The sequence below is a fragment of the Rhincodon typus genome, chromosome 26 (genome assembly GCF_021869965.1).
Source record: "Rhincodon typus isolate 14 chromosome 26, sRhiTyp1.1, whole genome shotgun sequence".
NCBI lineage: Eukaryota > Metazoa > Chordata > Chondrichthyes > Orectolobiformes > Rhincodontidae > Rhincodon > Rhincodon typus.
In genome coordinates, this window is record NC_063357.1 from 25,141,516 (window position 1) to 25,146,409 (window position 4,894).

Consider the following 4,894-nt stretch of genomic DNA (forward strand, 5'->3'; position numbering starts at 1 on the left):
CACAACCCTCAGCAAAACTGCAGCGAACGTCACGCTGTCACTTTATGACGATAAATATCCAATGAGTGCTCACTTCACAATGTCCTTCAGCAGAAAAATAAAAGGGCAATGAATGCAGGGAGGCCTTAAATGAAATTGGATAATAACACCTCAGACCAACTTAATCAGAAAACAGTTTCCTTACTGTCTGAAGGGTACCCCGTTATAGGCTAATACCACAGAACTCTCAGAAGCCACCTCTCAGGCTAAGGTCGACAAGAAGGGACCGTTGTAGCAATCTCAGGTGGTGTGAGGAATTGAAACCCACGCTCTTGCTATCAGTCTGCATTACTAACAAACTGTCTAACCAACTGACCTAAGACAGTGATGCCCACAGCCCATGAGTGAATAAGAAACTATATATTTCACCTGGTTCCAACTGAAGTACGACAGCTAGTAGGAAGATAATGTTTTTAATGACTTTGGGATCATTAGTCTCCTTCAGAGAGACATCAGGAACTCATCCCAGTCCCTTGTGAATGTCTCCAGTGAATCCACACTCTTGCTTAGTATCATTGGAATTTGAAAGGCCTATTATCCCTGTTACACATTCCAAAGGGGTTTATGGATTTAGAAAAGGAAATTCAGGATCAATTATTCCTAGAGGAGCGAAGGTGAAGAATTGGTGGCCAAAGAAAAGCTGTTTTGCAGCTGAACATCAGTGTTTTACATTCAGTTTGAGGGAGAAGAATTAGCCCGAGTTTGGTATTTTAAACCTTGAAAGGATAATTATTGACTAGCATGGACATGATGGGCCACAGGGTCTTTCTCTGGGTTTTAGATCTCAATGAGGGCAGAAAGCAGAGCTGTCTAAATTGAATTAGCAAGTTAAGGAATGATTCAGTAGAGATGCAGTGGCAGACGTTCATGGGATATTTTAGATAATACAAAATAGGTACATTCCAATGATGAAAAAAGGAGGACACACCATCTAGGATTTAACAAATAGAGTTTAAAAACATATAATTGTGTAAATCAGAGATTGGAAGATCACAAGGAAACAAAGACTGACTACAGGATTAATAAAGGGGGGAAATTTGTGTATGATAAAAGCTAGCTAGAAACAGTTTTTACTGCTATTTAGAGTTATGGTTTTGTGGAAGTGAAATCATGTTTAACAAATTTATTGGAGTTCTTTAAAGAAGAAACATGCACTGTGGATAAAGAGGAACCAGTGAAAGTACTGAACTTGGATTTTCAAAGGCATTTGATAACGTGTTGCATCAAAGGCTATTGCAGAAAATAAAAGCTTCTGGTGTAGGGGTAATATATTGGCATGGATAGGAAACTGAGAATAGGCATAAATGGGTCATTCCTTTGTTTGCAACATGTAACAAATGGTCAAGGCACAGAGTACAAAACTTGACAAGTCATGTTGCAGCAGTATAGAACTTTAGTAAGGCCGCATTTGGAGTGTTGCATACAGATCTTGTCATCACACTACCAGAAGATTGTGGAAGCTTTGGAGAGGGTAAGAAAAGATTTACCAGGATGTTGCCTGGTTTGAACATATTAGCTAGTGTCCTAGACCCAATCAAGTTCATCTTTTTCATCAATGGTCTTTCCTCCATCATAGGATTAATTTTGAGATTTTCTGCTGATGATTGCAGAAAGTTTAGCACGACTCACAACTCTCCCTGTACTCATCTCCAGTAAGACCTGGAAAAAATTAAGGATTGGGCTGATAAGTGACAAGATAAGTGCCAGGCAATAACACTCTCCAACAAGACAGAACCTAGCCATTTATCTTTAACCTTCAATGGCATTACCATTTGCAGAATCCACCACTATGAAGATCTTGGTGGTTACCATTGACCAGAAGCTGAACTTGTCCAGCCATATAAATACTATGGCTGTAAGTGCAAGTCAAAAGCTGGATGATTTGTGCCAAGTAACTCACCCCCTGATCTATGTTCCCTCTAATTTTTCCTACCATCACGCAGATCTCTGAATTCCATGCACGGCAGCCACCTCCAAAACTGGAAGTTAACTATCCATTTACGGAGATAGTAGGAACTGTCAATGCTGGAGACTGAGATAACAAGTTTTAGAGCTGGATGAACACAGCAGGCCAGGCAGCTTCAGAGGAGCAGGAAAGCTGACATTTCCGGTCTGGATCCTTCTTCAGAAATGGGGGAGGGGAAGGGGTATCTGAAATAAATAGAGAGGGGGAGGCGGTGATAGAAGGTGGATAGTGGAGCAGATAGGTGGAGAGAAGACAGACAGGTCAAGGAGGCGGGGATGAAGCTAGTAAAGGTGAGTGTAGGTAGGGAATTAGGATGGGGGTTGGTCAGTGAGGTGGGAGGAGCGGATAGGTGGGAGAGAAGACGGACAGGTCAAGGAGGCAGGGTCGAGAGGGGGCTGGTCTTAGGATGAGGCCGGGGTTGGAGAGATTTTGAAGCTCCTAAAGTCCACATTGAGACCATTGGGCTGTAGGCTCCCAAGGTGGAATATGAGGTGCTGTTCCTCCAGCTTTTGGGTGGCGTCATTGTGACACTGGAGGAGGCTCAGGATGGACATATTGTCCAGGGAGTGGGAGGGGTAATTGAAGTGGTTCGTGACTGGGAGGTGTTGTCGTTTGTCATAAACCGAGCGTAGGCGCTCCACAAAGCGGTCTCCGAGCCTCTGCTTGATCTCCCTGATGTAGAGGAGGCCACATTGGGAACAGCAAACACAACAGACCACATTAGCGGATGTGCAGGTCATGTACAGGAGGCGACTCCACGACTCCCTCATCCGCTCCACACTCCCCACTAGCCCCACCACCCCCAGCACCTTTCCCTGCAACCGCAGGAGGTGCTATACCTGCCCCTACACCTCCCCCTCACCCCCATCCCAGGCCCCAAGAAAGCCTTCCACATTAAACAAATGTTCACCTGCAACATTCACTTCCTACCTACACTCACCTACTAGCTTCACCCCGCCTCCTTTTCCTGTCTGCCTTCCCTCCCACCTTACCTGCCCCTCCCTCCTAACTGACCAACCCCAATCCCAACTCCCTACCTACAGTCACCTTTACTAGCTTCATCTCTTCCTCCTTGGCCTGTCCGTCTTCTCTGCACCTATCTGCTCCACTACCCACTTTCTATCACTGCCTCCCCCTCTCTCTACTTATTTCAGAGCTCCCTTCCCCTCCCCCATTTCTGAGGAAGGGTCCAGACCCAAAACGTCAGCTTTCCTGCTCCTCTGATGCTGCCTGGCCTGCTGTGTTCATCCAGCTCCACACCTTGTTATTCATTTACAAAGCCTGCCAGTGACTGCATTAGCTGTGCAGCTTACAGGGAACATTGCTGCTGACTTCCCAGAACCTGTGTACCATCTATAAGGGCAAGTCAGGAGTGTGATGGAATATTGTCCATTTTCTTGGATGAGTAAGGCTTCACAGAAACATCCAGAAAAATCAGCTGGCTTCATCAGCATCCTGACCACCACATTAAACTTTCCAGTAGATGCATGGGAATACCACTACATGTAAATTTCTTCCAAATGTTAAGGGGACGCAATGGCCTGGTGTTATTATCACTGGACTGTTAATCCAGAGACCCAGGTAATGTTATGGGGAGAGATAGTAGGAACTGCAGATGCTGGAGAATCTGAGATAACAAAGGTGTAGAGCTGGATGAACACAGCAGGCCAAGCAGCATCAGAGGAGCAGGAAGGCTGATGTTTCGGGCCTAGACCCTTCTTCAGAAATGTTTTTGATGTTAGCAAGGCAGCATGGAGATAATAAATAAGTGGTCAGAGCAGATCTTTGGAGGACCAGAATAAATATGTGGCAAGAGGAACTATTGGAGTTGATTCTCTGCCAATGACAGGATAAATGAGAATGGAACTGACAGATTGCAGTCTCATCCAACGGGACAACAGAGGAGGGGCATTGGAGGGAAGTGTTTTGATCAAACTTGACAAAGTCTGCATACAGGTAAAGAAGGATAGTGAAGGGTAATTTAGCTTTGCTGCAGTTATGTAGGATAATGTTTGTAAGCTTGATAAGCATTGTTTTAATACCATTGTGGACACGTGATTGAATAGATGAAAACATTAAATTCCAGGAAAGATGAGCCACAAATTTGGGAGGAAACAACACTTTCTAGAGCTCTGGACGGGAAAGGGAGTTTGAAGATGGGGCAGTGATTCACAAGAATGAAAGAGTCAAGATTTCTTCTGAGGAAATGTGTGAGTACATCAGATATGAAGGTGAGGGAGTTAGTGTATCAAAGTACTAGATGACTATACCTATTGAGTTTGTTCATTAAGGTCCTGACAGCATTCAAGTCAGCATCACGGACTTCTTGTATTAGGATAGTGTCGTACCTTCGAACAAGCTACAAAGAAATAAAATGTAGAAATTTAATTCATTTGGCATCGCGCAAGAAGAATTGTATTCATGACTCAGCCATATATTTAGAAATGAAACCTGTTTCTTGCACTTTTTTTCCTAAACTAAAAGGGGAATCAATCTTCATTGAAATGATTATACTTTGTTGGCGCATTTTATCACCTTCTAGAAAGTTCTGCAAAATTACTCCATGTTTTTCTCAGTACAAAAGGCAAAATGTGTGTTCTTATTTTCTAATTGCAGGGCTGAGAGAATGAAATGATAGATAAGCCAGCAATAAGCTGAAACTTGCACTTTGTCTTTCTGTGCTCCTAACTTTTCCTCTTCAATGACAGAAAACAGGTTTCTATAACGGTGTTGCTATTTAAGATGTCATTCCTAACTTACAAAGAAAGATGAGGCAGATTCCTATGGGTGAATTGAAATGATCAGGAAAGAATGAACTCATCTGCTGAATTGAATTGATTCAAAGATAATTTAATATCTAACAGACAATCTGTACAAAATGGATTTTCC